This window comes from Dipodomys merriami, unplaced genomic scaffold (genome assembly GCF_024711535.1).
Source record: "Dipodomys merriami isolate MVZ:Mamm:240054 unplaced genomic scaffold, mDipMer1.0.p SCAF_5, whole genome shotgun sequence".
NCBI classification, from domain to species: Eukaryota; Metazoa; Chordata; class Mammalia; order Rodentia; family Heteromyidae; genus Dipodomys; species Dipodomys merriami.
The window spans coordinates 36,285,894-36,301,584 of record NW_027206068.1 but is presented as its reverse complement, the minus strand read 5'-3'; positions in this window follow the sequence as shown (position 1 = coordinate 36,301,584).

Here is a 15,691-nt window from a genome sequence, read left to right as displayed (position 1 = left end):
AAAGTTTGAAATTAAATTCCTGAACCTCACTCACTTCACTCAGAAATCTTTGTTTCCCCCAATTTAGCATCCCTTTAGAATCTCTCAGTTTGAGAGATTGCCAGAAGTTCTGCTACTTGCTTTGTCTTTATCCTGGTCTTTGTCTGTAACACTAGATGCTATCTTCAGATGTCCTAAAGCAATCATAAAGAATAGCTTTCCCTTGACTGGAAATGGGACATAATAGAATTCCAATAGTTTGTGTGAATTCTAGTTTCTTTTCATTTTTCTATTTTGTTCTCTTTTTCACATGTAAAAATCAAATTTAATGGTGATGACTTATAGTAAGTTTAATACAGGTATGTTTAAAACCCCAGAGTCTGTTCACCCCATATGTCTGTGTTTGTCACTGATTTTTATCTTTTTAATTTCTTTTCTTTGAAGTAAAATTGATTGCCCTATTGTTTAGCTCTAGAAAAAAGTATTTTGCTGGAATTAATTTTGTTAATTAATGACGAGAAATAAAATCACTTGATGGTAAATTTTTCTATTAAAAACAAACTTCTGATCAACTCTTACCAACTTAGTTTTGTATTTTCTTATCTTTAATTGAGCTAAAGCATCTTCTTGAATCAACTCACTATGAGAGAGATGCCATTACTCACAGACAAATTCTTCTCCACCTCAAGACTATTGGTTTTGGGGTTGGATATCTTTTTAATATGGGGTTGTCCCTGCAAAAAAGTATACTTTACATTATCCCTGGCTTCTAAACAACCAATTGTGGAACTTAATTTGATAATATTTCTAAGCATTGCCAAATACTGCTGGTAGACAAAAATCACCTCCAGCTGATAATCACTGCCTTGCATTTTTATAGCTAAAGATCGAGGTAAGCGCTGCAAGGACAGAAAGGCCAGTGATCTTTTCTTAGTCCAACATAATATAAAGTGTCATGGTCAATATTCCCACAATAAATGCAAGGTACACAAATTGTAAGAAATAAATGGGATGATGCATACAAAATGTGCTCAACACAGAACTCGATAAGCAGTATGAATCTAACACAGAAGTCTATTTCTAATGATAGTTTTTAATGCCATATTAAGTGGACGAATTTTCAAAAATTACACAAATTTTAGCTCTCTGAATTAGAATTTGAAAATAACTGGACTGAACCACCTTGAAAAACATTAATGTTTCCATATCATTAGTTTTCATTTTTTCTTTGACAGTGTTAAGTATGTTCTTTCCACAATAGATATGTGAATCTACAATGCTGCTGAATGTCAAACCTACCTAAATACTTAACTAGCTGTCTCTGAGAGAGAGAAGAGAGAATTGCTTCATGATTTGCAATCTAATATAATTATGTCAGTGTATATACTTTTGTCACTTTAAGTTACTTTTTCTAATAGATTAAAAATATTTTTTCCAGGCTGGGAAGGTGGCTCAGTGGTAGGACGCTTGCCTTGCCTGTATGAGGCCCTGGGTTCGATTCCTCAGCACCACATAAGAAAAAAGAAAAAAGCCGGGCGCTGGTGGCTCACGCCTGTAATCCTAGCTACTCAGGAGGCTGAGATCTGAGGATCGCGGTTCAAAGCCAGCCCGGGCAGGAGAGACCGTGAGACTCCTATCTCCAATGAAGTAAAAATGGCCAGTAGATACATGAAGTAATATTCAACATTTCTGGCCATAAAGGAAATGTAAATCAAAACAACACTGAAACTCTATCTCATCCCAATAAGAATTGCCATTAGATAAAATGCAAAAAATATCACATGCTGGAAGGGATGGGGCGGGGGGAGAAAACTTTAATGAATTGTTGGTGGAAGTAAAAACTGGAAAATAACAACTGTGGAAGGCATTTTAGAGATTCCTCAAGATACAACTATCCTATTGTCCAGCTTTAATGCTCAGGAATTTATCAAAAACATTAGGAGAGGGATTGAATGCAAAACTCCTAGGACAACATCTGTCCCACAGGAAAATTTCAAATATAATGTGTCTACAGGTAAACATTAGGCCTCCCTATTTGTACACATATAAGAAAGTATCTGCTCATTTTTCTTTACAAAGCTCTGGAGTCAGAGCCTGTGTGCAAATGATCCAGCTAGTGATGCAAAGGAGTTGACTTAGTAACACAGATTGAGGTTATTAGCAGATCTGTGCTTTTTCTGTCAGGAGTAAATTGAGTATTCAGGATTATAATTGGAATGAGTTAAGCTATTCCCAACAATTTCCACACAGCTGGAAACTTAGCATGGGCTAAGTATTCTACTGCTAGTAATTTCTCACAAAGGAATAAAAAAACAGAAAATAGAAACCTAGAGAAGGAGACTAAGAAAGACCTCATTTCTTTATTTCCCAGTGGAAGAAGACAATGAAAAGGAATGGAACTAGCCTCAGTGCAGACTGGAGTGATCTCTATAAAGTTTTATTGAATGATGAGTTGTATTGGTGTATGTCCTGTCAGTTACTTCGACAGGTTATTGAGACTAAAATCAGGTTTTTTCCTCACTTCCATAGCCTAAGTGGCCAACCTACAGTGAAAGTGAAGGGAGAATATTTCTTTTTTTCCCTTATTAAAAAAAGTAAATATCTTTAAGAAATTTTAGGTCAGGACAGCTATGATTTTGTTACTGAAGCCACTCTACCAAAACAAATCCCTTAGAATGAGTCATTTCAATATTATATCAAGGTTTAGAAAGGCCAATCTGTAACTTCTATATTTTCTGTAGAGAATTTCAATGTATTCAAATGTTTGCAATATAAAGGATTTTAATATGACTAAAGATGGCATTTTGTACCAGAAGATCAGTATTAAAATGGATTTTCTTGTCCCAGATATATACTAGTTATTGCAAATAAGGGAAACCATGGAGCCTATGTTTCTTTGGGCCTGACTTACTTCACTTAATATAATTTTTTCCAAATCTTTCCATTTCCTAAAACATGGGCAGAGTTATTCTTTCTGATAGAGGCATAAAATTCATATGTATCTATATCTATATCTATCTCTCTCTATATATATATCACATTTTCTTGATCCATTCATCTACTGAGGGGCATCTGGGTTGGTTCCATATCTTAGCTATGGTGAATGCTGTGATGAACATGGTTGTGCTGGTAGCTTTAGTATGGCCTTGTTTGTGATTGTTTGGATAAATGTCCAAAAGTGGGATTGCTGGGTTATAAGGGAGCTCTATGTACAGTCTTTTAGGGACCTCCATACTGCTTTCCAAAGTGATTGAACAATTTTACATTCCCACCAACAATGCAGTAGGGTTCCCTTTTAGCCACATCCCCTCCAGCATCTGTTGTTATTAGATTTCTTTATTATAGCCATTCTAACTGAGGTGAGGTAGAATCTCAATGTTGTTTTGATTTGCATTTCTTTTAGGGCTACAGAAGTTGAGCATTTCTTCATGTGTAAGTTGGCCATTCTTATATCCTCTTCAGAGAAGTCTCACATTAAGTCTTTAGGCCACTTATTAATTGGGTGGTTGTTTCTTTGAGGATTTGTTGTTGGGGGATTTAATTTATTGTGTTCTAAGTTTATTTTAGATATGAGACCCTTATCCATTGTATGGCTAGTGAAGATCTTCTAAAAGGTCAAAAGATATGTACATATGACCATATAAGATGATACTAAGTGAAATGAACCCCAAGATAGGAACAGAGAGGTTTTATCTTTGTTACTGTTGTTTTTAATGTACTTATAATGTACTATGTGATTTTTTTTTTGTTTCTTTTATATTCTTCCCCGATAGTGTAACCTCTGTTTTCACTGTATTTGATTCTGGTGCTCTGCATCTTGTATATACATTTTTCTAATTTAGGGAGGGGAAGGGAAATAAAATACTGAAATAAGGATACAGGTTGACTCATTGTAACAATGAGATGTATAAGACACAATGTTGAAAAGGAATTTTACAGCTTTGGGGGTGGGGGAAGGGAGAAGTTGGGGCGGCCAGGAGGGAAGGGATGGTAGGGGAAAAACAAAGGAAGGGGTAACAATGCTCAATAGGAAATGTACTCATTATCTTCCTCATGTAACTGTAACCCCTTCGTACAGTATCTTTACAATAAAATATATTAAAAAAGGATTATCTGAGTTAATGTGGTTAATAATTTGTGTAGAAGTCAGTGATTAAGTTCCTTGCATGAAAGAAGTGAGAAAATACCAAAAATGGATATTAAAATGTTAAAATGGATTTTAGAAAAAGAAAAGAAAAACTTTTTTCTAGCATGGCTTATTCCTTATTACTAGAAAATAAAAAGAAACATAAAAGGTAGAAAAAATTAGAGAAGAGAGCATGAGAATCAAGTGTGTTTTATAATTTTTTTTTTATTTTTGTGGTCGTCAACTCGGGGCCTGGGCACTGTCCCCCAGCTCTTCAGCTAAAGGCTAGTGCTCTACCACTTGAGCCACAGTACGATTTTCTGCTTTTTCTGCGTATGTGGTGCTGAGGAATGGGTCTCATGCATGCAAGACAAGCACTCTATCACTGAACCACCTTCCCAACCATGATGACTGATTTTTTTTAACTGGTATTGGAACTTGAACTCAGGGCCTGGGTTCTGCACATGATTTTTGGGCTGAAGACCAATGCTTTACCACTTGAATTTATAGCTCCACTTCTGGCTTTTCTGGTGGTTGACTGGAGATAAGCAGCTCACGGATCTTACTACCTGTGTTGCTTGGAACCAAGATCCTACTTTCAGCCTCCTAAGTAGCTAGAATTAGCAGGTGTTGCCAGCAGCTGGCTTTTATCTACTTTAAGTCATATGGAAATACAAAAAATAGTCAAAAGCAAAGCTATCCCATCCAAACACTGATAGCATTCTTTCAAAGAAAACTCAAAGAATCCATGTTAGCTTGAAAACTTGTGGTTTGTTGCAAGATTTCTGATTAGATATGGCAATAAATCAAAGGCTGTGATGAGTCAGGCATGGAAATGACTGCACTCTCCTAGCACTATCATTAGCAAACCAGGGCACTTTGGTTCTCTTTGGCTTTCATAGCTTTTAATAAGTCTTTCATTGTAAATATTCTGGCTGTATTACTAGAAAATGAAAGGGGAAGGCTTTCAAACTGGGAACGTAAGAGTGAACAGAGAAGACAGAAAATTTGAAAATTATTCCTTTGTATGACTTGATTCATAAAAGCCTGTATCTACTCATTTAGTTATTGTTTTGTTATGGTTTATGCATAAATATATAAAACAATTATGGATGTATTTCTCATATAATTTTTCTTTCTTTGAGTTTGTTAGATTGAAGAAATGATTTGTATCTTCAAACTAATATGTATGCTAATTTCAATTCTCTTTATATTAAAAAGAATATTTTCTCTGAAATAGAAATTTTTGGGGGGGTCTGGTCATGGGATCTGAACTCTGGGCCTGGGCGCTGTCCCTCAGCTCTCCAGATCAAGGCTAGCTCTCTACTACTTGAGCCACAGCACTTTTGTCTTTTTGCTTATGTGGTGTTGAGGAATTGAACCCAGGGCCTCATGCATGCAAGGCAAGGGCTCTACCACTGAGCCACCTTCCCAGCCCCTGAAATAGAATTTTTTAATCTTGTCATTTAACATTGAGATCGAGTTATGACTGAAGAGAACTCCATCACCATGAAAATATTATTTCCTCAAATCCTGGTGCCTATTTTGTGCGAGTATAAAATTCTAAATGCTTGTTTTTCTATGCATTAACATATATAAGTGAAAGAACAAATCTTTCATGTCAAAACATTTTCCATAGTCAAAGACTTGGATCCTTGAGAAATCAATATAAACCCTGATGTATTTTGAAAGAAAAAAAAGCAAACAAAAATTGAGATAATTTATTGAAAACCAGATTAATTGATTTGTCAAAATTCAATGTGATACTCTTAGTATATTTAACATGTCATAATGGTTTCTTCAAGTTTAGGAAAGACTCATGAACAGATACTCCAATCCATAAGGACCACATATAGGGTATAACCTGATTTATGTGATAAATGTATGAGTATATAGTTTACAGAAACTTGGTGCTAAACTCACAGAATGAGAATGAAGTGATTCAATTACCCAAAAGTAACTGCTGGAGGGCCTTGGCTTTATTTCATTGTGATGTCCATTACTACACTCTCTTAATTGTAACATCAGAACCTTAATCTCTCAATTCGGTTGGCAGTTCTAACAATCCATTTCAAGAAAATTTCTTCAGGATCTAAAGAACATCGAAACCAAAATAAAATGTCACTCAAATACCAGTGTGCTTGGCAATGATTATTGAATCAATGATTATTGAGACACAAGCCAATAGTCCAAGGTTATGAGAATGAAATCTGGATTCTTTGTGATACTCTTAAGTCTTTAAATTCACTCAGGTTAATTGTTTCCTATTTCAATTTAATTGGAATTTAAATTGATTCAGAAACTTCGATTTGAGTTCTTTCATACTTTTCTTAAATAGAATTTAAGGACAGGCAATGGATTTCAGGCAATGGATATTTTTAATATATTTTGATGGTATTCTCCTATCCTCCTAATTTTGAGTTTTGTGCACCTGAATTGGAGTGATATAGATATCAGATATCATAATATTTACTAAACAAGTACTTTCAAGGAATACAGTATCAATTTGAGTTTTTAGACGAATTGAGAATTATTCTTTTATGATTTTTAATCTCTATCATGAGTAAAGCTTCAGGTCTTCTAATTACATGTTATCCTTTTAAGCTTTCATAATTGAAAGCCTTAAACTAGACAATTTGTTTTCTTGTCATCTCTTCTTTGAAACATATTGAATAAACATCTGATTGATACTCATTATAAAGTTAAACCAATTGCAAGGTTTAAATTCTTAAGTAAATATTGTAGACATAGAAATAAAATAGAAAATAACAAAAAAGGCTTACTTGGAATCTTATAGAATACATGTAAAAAAGACATACAAAAACTTATTTTCATACCAATTTATTATTACATGCTCACACCTGTAATCCTAGCTACTGAGTAGACTCAGAGCTAAAGATTGAGGTTCAAAGCCCAGGCAAGAAAGTCCATGAGAGTCTTTTCTCCAAGTAATTACAAAAGGCTGGAAGTGGAGCTGTGTGGTTCAAGTGGTAGAATGCTAGCTTTGACCAAAAAAGCTCAGGGACGGGAAGGAGAGGATAGTGGAAGAACTATGAGGGAAGGGGTAAAATGTGTAACAAGAAATGTACTCATTGCCTTACTCATGTAACTGTAACCCCTCTGTACAGCATCTTTACAATAAAATTTAAAAAACAAAAAGCTCAGGGACAAAGACAGGACCCAGCCTCTGAGTTCAAGCTCTAGGACTTTTGCAAAACAAACAAACAAAAATATTATGATCAAAGAGTATAAATGTGAATAGAGAAAAGGTCATCTACATATGAATAATGCTCAGAATGAATGATTATTATTTTAGATAGGCCTTAAGTAAAACTTTTACATTTCTTTTTTTCTGAATATTATTTTTTATTGTGAAAATACCATACAGAGGGATTACAATTACATGGGCAAGATAATGAGTACATTTCTTATCAAGCATTGTTGCCTCCTCCTTTGTTTCCCCTTCCCATCCCTTCCCATCTCCCCCCACCCTCAGCAAAAGTTGTAAAGTTCATTTTTCGACAGAACGATTTGTACATCTCATTGTTGCAATGGTCCACCTGTATTTTAGCTGATAAACTATCTATATACCTAGCAGAATAAACACATTTAAACACAAAAATGTATATATATATATATATATGCAAACATATATATACAAACATATATATACATACATATATATACATGCATGTATACATACATATAAAGTAATTTATTTATTTTTATTGGCCATGGGGCTTGAACTCTGGGTCTGTGCTCTTCAACTCAAAGTTAGTTCTTTATAACTTGGAGCCACAGCACCACTTCTGGTTTTCTGGTGATTAATTGGAGATAAGAGTCTCACAGACTTTCCTGCCTGGACTGACTTTGAATAGAGAGCATCATATCTCAGCCTCCTGAGTATTTAGGATTACAGGCATAAGCCACTGGTGCCTGGCACTCAGTACTTTTTTTTTTTTAACAGGTTGATGTTATCATTCTCTATTTGTTTCCAAATTCTTTTTTTTCTATGTTATTCTTTTATTCATTATGTTTATTGGATCTTACATTGAACCATGGATTCTTATACAAGAAAACTTACAAGGTGTGCTATTTGGCATCAGTATGTGTCCTATTGGAGTCAAATACATATTCACATTTGAAGATTTTGTCACAGTAATACGTGGTTGTGCAGCTACAGCCAGAATTCTGTGATTGTTATTGTGGGGTACGTTGAGCAGAATGTTGTTATCTGAAGTGATTGCACATTTTGTGTGTGCATAAGATCCACTATAATATGGAATGTGTGATGGCATTGACCACCGAAACATCAATCAAAATTCTTGTTTTACTCTGATATGGATATAATTATTTTGATTGTTTATATACAATGGTGTTTTTGGTTATGAGTGTTGGATTTTTTCTAGTCAATGAACAAATTGAAAAGGACATTTTTTTGTATGCATAGAATCTCCTTTCAAGAGCATCTCTAATTCTCAAAATTTAGAAGCTCTCTGAAATTTAAAAAAAATTGAAAAAAATTTTAAGTACATAAAATAGGAAATCCACAGTCTTTGATTATTAGACCTTATCCTTCCTTGTGTGCATACTTAATTCAGATGTTGATTACTCAATTCACAAACTCTCAGCTTTAACTCCTTTAATTGTAGTATTTTTTGTATTTATGTAATTTTTAAGTGTTTCATTTTTAATTTTAAAAATTTTTCAGTTTTCTTTTTTCTTTATCTCTCTTATCCTTTCCTTCTATCCCTTTCCTCTCTGAATTTAGGTCTTGGTTTTATTCGCTTTCTCCTTTCCCTCCCTACATTCCTTTAATCTTGTTTTCTCCTCACAATTTTCCCTAAACCTATTAATTTCTGGTGTGCTGACTCCTTCTTTGATTTTCTTGGTTCACTGATTCCTAGTTGTGTGTTGTTGAACTAGTTTGTATCTGTACTGATTTTGACTGCATCAAACAATCTGTGCAACAACAGGGCTGTTGTTAATGCTTGCCTTACAAGAATGTTCTAGCATGGAACTGGTTTTGCTTTCATACTCAAATGGCCAGAACAAGCCAGAGAAACATAAGAAAAATGGCAAATCCAGGTATCTTAACTCCCACTTATGATTATCAGGCAACAGAGCAGTTAATGTTTCCAACTTCTTTTGCAATTTAGTTGACTTGTTTTTTCAATGGAATAGCAGACAAAAATTAGAACTGCCAGTGTAAAGATGAGGCAGAGGTGGTAACTCAATCTATGATATGATGTAAATTTTTCAGAAAACCCTACCTGCTTCTTCTACCTGTCTTTCTCAAACTCATCCTTCCAAACTTCATATTTTAAAGAATGACATTAATGTGAGCATCCGTTTTCGCATGGCTCAGAGATTCATCTTACCCAAGTTACAATATTCCACATGGAAATGTTTGTTTATTATATTAAGTCATGCAGAGCAAAGTTAATTTTATCTAGAATACATAAAGTACATAATACAAAATAGAAAATACATAAAAGATCAATGGTGTTTCTTCCCCAAAAAGATGCCTTAGGAAGATATTTAATTGAAGCTGGTGATAAAAAAGCAGGAAAAGGTAGAAGTTTTCGCCTTTATGAACATTAAAAAATTATTTGACAAGAATAAAAGAGAGCAGAACATAAACAAAAAAAAATCTTAATTTCAAATTTCCCCAGGGTTTTAGTGTATACTCTAGGACCTGAGGTAGAATGTTTAAAAACATGTAAATAATAGCAAGAAAAAACCAAAACAAAAAACAAAAAACTGGAGTTCCCTAGCATTTTTTAAATTAAAGAAGCAAAAGGGTAGGTTGCTTTTGAAAATGAATCATTATTTTAAGTTAAAAATCTCAGAATTTTTCAGTTACTGCATAATATTTATACAAGGACAAATAAACAAAGCAAATAAATAAAGTCACAAATTATAAGATCTTCTCCCATGTAATTATACAGCCCACAGATTCACCTTGCTTTGATGAGATGAACTCAGCAGGAGGTATGATAACAAATGCATTAGGTGTCAAACATGGAAATTTCTTGGGACCCCCTAATTATTTAACCAAAAAATTAGACTAAATGGAAGTGTTAAAGATAAACTTGACAGTCCAAAGAAAGCACTCTTATTGTTTTGATTATTAAAGGAACAATGTAATCCTCAAATAAAACAAACAATTCCTTTAAAAATCTAGTATTTATCCAACTGTTAAAACAGCTTATTCTATTGCAGAAGTCTCAAATGGAGTCTTCCTCTACCACAGAATCCATTTAACACCTACTATATTCCAAATGCTTGTGGCATTTATGCCTCTTAACCCTCTCCCTCTGCATACTCAGTTTTCTCTTTAGCTCAGGATATTGTCCTCTACTATTCATCTATTCATTCATTCTATCATTCACCCAGTTCTTTCTTCTGAAAATTCCAATAACATTAAGTAGTCTGAATCCCTTACTCAGGACTCTTTTTTTAAATTCATATTTGCTTCATACTTTGAAATAACCTTGGTACTTGATTCTGTTTGACAAAAGGTTTTATCTTCCCATTACAGTATTTGTTGGTTTAGGTAAGCAACATCTTTTGATGTGTGCTAATATGGTGTAATATGCCAAATTTCTCACAAAGAAGATAAAGATGACTCTGACCTTGAAGGGCGTCTGAGGCACATTGGAGAAGCTCTGGGTTTAATTGGGGCTGTAAGCACAACTGTAGAGCAGAGTTAAAAGTAGTTCCAAGTCACAGGCTTACTATACAGGTTGTCAGAGGTAGAGTCAGGAAGTCTCACTGTCCACTGTATCAGAATTAATGAGACATCACCTTATCAACATAAGAGTCGTTGATGCCTCGTCGGTGATCTGGCCTTTAAGTATTCCAAGATGTCTACAAAGTGACTGTGGGAGCTTCCCGCTTGAAAGAAACCCATAGAACAGCATTGCCATCTTAATCGTAAGGGATTGCAACTGAATTTCATTTGACATCTAGAGCATAGTTTTACTAGTTTGGGTAAGTAAGCTAAAGACCCAATGTTTTAGCCCAACTTATTAACTTATTTTAAGGCTGGCATGAAGACTATCCTTAATTCTAGGCGGGTGGAAAGCTCAAAAGATAAAACCTATCTTGTGACACTTTATGATCTTGGTGGCAATTTAGGCTGGTCAAATATAAGTTAGAAAACAAATATGATGATTTCTCTGAGAGGCCCTGTGATCTTATCCTTCACTTTAGCTTCCTTTGAATTTTTCATTGCTTTTAACTGCTCCCTGTTGGTTCTATTAATTATGTTGCTCCCATATGTTGATTCTATTTATAATTCCTTGAGGAACCACCATACTATTTTTTGTACAAATAATACTAATTTAAATCCCAAATAATAGTATGTTGGAGTTCCTTTTCTGTATATTCTTACCAACCCTTATTATCTATTTGTCTATTTGCTGCTGGACATTTTAATAGGATTAAGTTGATACATATATTTGTGGTTTTAATTTTCATTTTCCTGATCAGTGATTTGAAATTTTTCTCTCAAGTATTTTTTGCTGTTTGCATATCTGTTGTAAGGAATGTCTATTTTTATCCATTTTTGGGTTTTTTAAATTAATTTTTTATTGTGAAAATACCATACAGAGGGGTTACAATTACATGAGCAAGGTAATGAGTACATTTCTTATCGAGCATTGTTGCCTCCTCCTTTGTTTCCCCTTGCCATTCCTGCTCTCCCCTCCCTTCCCTCAAAGTTGTAAAGTTCGTTTTTCAACATAACGTCTTGTACATCTCATTGTTGCAATGGGTCCACTGTATCCCTATTTAAACAATTTGTTTTCTCCCTTCCCCTCCCCAAATTATAACAACATCATGATTTCCCTTATTTGCAATAACTAGTGTATGTCTGAGATGAGCAGAAATGGTCAGATAAGTTGATGTTAGGCGAAATGAACCCTAAGATAAGGACTCAAATGGTTTTTCTTTCTTGATATTGTTTCTGTCATATTTATAAGATGATTTCTTTGTTGCTTTGTATGTCCCTCCCCACAGTATAACCCACTTTCACTTTTATCCATTTTTACAATGAGTTTTCTTATATAATTTGGGTATCAACTCCTAAACTGATATATAGTTGATGAAATCTCCATCTTGACTACAACCACACCATCCTACTAGCTAACTAAGCTAAAATTTTTGTCTTTATTTTATAGTTCATGTAATTCCGTGTAAGTTCTATCAGCTCCATTTCTAAAATATATTAAAGATCAACTAATTATTTACTATCTTCAAGAAACAACACAACCCAAGTTTGGTCCTGTAATTTTGCCATAATTCTCATCTAGATTTTTATTAACTGTTCTTACCCAGTATCTGGGGAAATGCTCTATCAATCTGTTTATTGATTTATCCATCTACCTTCATCTTCATCATCATTATCACCATGATCATCATCATCATCTACCTTTCCTTACACCTATACATCCATCCATCTAAAGGTCTAATGTAAATTTTTTTTTTTTTTTTTTTTTTTTTTTGTCGGTCGTGGGGCTTGAACTCTGGGCCTGGGTGCTGTCCTTCAGCTCTTCAGCTCAAGGCGAGCGCTCTACCACTTGAGCTACAGCGCCACTTCCGGTTTTCTGGTGGTTTATTGGAGATAGGAGTCTCACGGTCTCTCCTGCCCGGGCTGGCTTTGAACCGCGATCCTCAGATCTCAGCCTCCTGATTAGCTAGGATTACAGGCGTGAGCCACCAGCGCCCGGCGATCTAATGTAAATTTACACCTGCTAAAATGTCAACAATATAATACCAGTCCAAAACCTGTTAACAGCTTCCTGTTTTATTCTATGAGAAAACAAAAACCAATGTTGTGTTCTAAAATGTATTTCTTATGTCTATGCTTTCCCCTCTAACAACATTCCCTCATATCCATTCTTTAGCTAAAAAGATTTTTCCACTCCATCATACCAAGAAACATCTAATATCATATCATCCTAAAGGCTCTTTTGTACATTTTTATCATAAAAATACTATACAGAGGGTTACAGTTACATGAGCAAGGTAATGAGTACATTTCCTATTGAGCATTGTTGCCTCCTCCTTTGTTTTTCACCTTCCATTCCTTCCCTCCCACCTCCACAACTCCCCCCACCAAAAACTGTAAAGTTCATTTTCAACATAGTGTCTTGTACATCTCATTGTTACAATGGGTCAGCCTGTATCCCTATTTAAGCATTTTGTTTTTTCCCTTCCTTTCCCCAAATTAGAGAAGTGTATATAGAAGATGCAGGGGGAGGTTCCGGGAAGATGGCGGAGGAGAAGCTGGAATCTGAACAAGCTCTAGCATAGAAAGCAGTTTTAGAGTTCCAGTGAACAGTCCTAAGCCAGAGAATCACACCAAGTGTGCCATCACAGGACAGAGAGTTAGACAAGAGAGGGGAAGCCAAGGCAGGAAGACACATCTGAACACTTGCCAGCACCTGCTGCGGTGGCGGCGGCAGGGTCGCAGTGCCCACCGCAGCCGGAGCCATACCTGAGCGCTCACACAGAGAGTCCAGGACGAAAGAGCCAGATGCAGCTGGCGAGCGGATTCTTTCTACTCAACACCAGCAAGAACCGACAAGGAGCAGACATCTTCATCCTGCAGTTTGCAGACCAGAGACTACCCAGGATCCAAGACTCGGCGTGAGTAGAAGCCCGACATCCTCACTCATTCTCAGGGAGCAGAGGAGGGAAGGCCACCCCTCCCCCCCCAGCACTGGTGATCTCCATCTTGGATACCAACAAAGCTCGGAGGAGCTGCCAGCTCGAACTCAGGCCTTGGAATAAAACGAGCCATTTAGCCGGTCATAAGAACTTAACTGCGAAGTGACCTGCCAGACTCAGCTCCATCCAGGGAAAAGTCACCCAGCTCAGGCGCCAGCCATTAGAGTGGCTTTCCTCACTGGGTAACCAAAGCCAGAGGCTGCCCCTCCCTCTAGCAGCCTCAACAATCAATTGAAAAACAGAAACCCTGAGAATGGCTCCAGGCTGGGCTCTGTGAGTTTTTTCACAAAATAGCCCCAGGGAAAAGCTACTGATTGTTGAAAGCCCTCACTACTGCATCCGCCTCTTTTGTGACTCTCAAAGCAGATCACCCTCCATTAAACTAATCTGGGAGGGGGATCTCAAAATCTTGGGTAAAGCAAAGCATTTTTCTACCTGTTCGAACAAACTGACTTAAGAAACCAATCAAGCCAAAGGACCTCAAGCTGACCAGAGACTCCAACAAGACTCTGGTTACAGACAAAAGGGAGATACAGGATTCTTCCCACCCCTCCCAAAAAAATAAAAAAAAAAAATCAAAGTACTTTTTTTTTTCTTCTTCTTTTTTTTCTTTTTTTGTTCTTTTTTTTTAGGTACCTTATATATATATAAATTTTATTAATCTTTAATTTTTGCCTTTTTTGAAAAAATAATTGTTTTCCAGTAACATTTTTTTCCTCTCATAATTTTTATTTTAGGAATAAGTGAATGTGCATTTTCCTTTCTTTTCTTTTCTTCTTTCTCTTTTTCTTTCTTTCTTAACTATCTTTTTGTTTTTTGTTTTTTGTCTAGCTCTACTGAACTTCTGATCTTTTTTTCTCCCTTTCTTATCCTTTGCACCTTATCCTCTCTTTTGATCTTCTTTATATGACTTAACTCTTGTCCTGCACATCCTCAGATAAACCCGTAGTTAACTAGTAGACCCTATCCCCCATTGTGTACACACTTAATCCACAAACTTATTACTCAATTCAAAACCTCCGAGACTTAAATTCCTTAATAGCAGTACTACCTCTTTATACCTATATAATATTTTAAGCATTTTTTAAGGTTTTCACTTCTCCTCTATGTCCCTTCCCTTCTCTTTACTCACATTCCTCTCTAAATAGATGGTCTTTTAATCTCCATAATAATATTAATTTTTACATTTCTATTTTTCTGGTCTCTTTTCATTTCCCTTTCCCTTTCATCTTTTTCTCTCTCTCTCTACTTGCATCCTACCCAACCTATTTCCTGCATTGGGATTAGGACATAGTTAACTCTCCCTGTGCCTCCCCACAACAATCTATTCCTATTTTTTACCCACATCTCTCCCTAACCCTAAAAATTTCTGGTTTTCCAAATTCTTTTCTGCGGTTCGAAGTCCTTTAACATATAGTTGTTTGATGTTGAATAGATGTATCTGTTGAACTAGATTGTATATGTAGACTATTGACTGTACAAATGCAAACTTTGGTTGATGGTTGCCTTAAGATAGTGTTCTAGCACAAAACTGGTGCAATCTTCATCTCAAATGGGCCGAGTAAGCGGGAAAAACACAAGAAAAATGGCAAATTCAGGTATCTCAATTCCCAATCTTGATAATCAGGGATTAGAACAGATAAAGAATAATCGAGAGGAGAGTTCCCAAATAGCTCTAAAAACACTGGTGGCAAACAGGATAAATGAGAAGTTTGACAACTTACAAAGGACTCTGTGTGAGCGTGATAGGGAGAGAGAAGAGGCATCCCAAAAGTTTATACAGGAATATCATAAGCGTGAGGAAGCTACTCAAAAACTGATACAGGATTTGCGTGAACAACTTGAGAA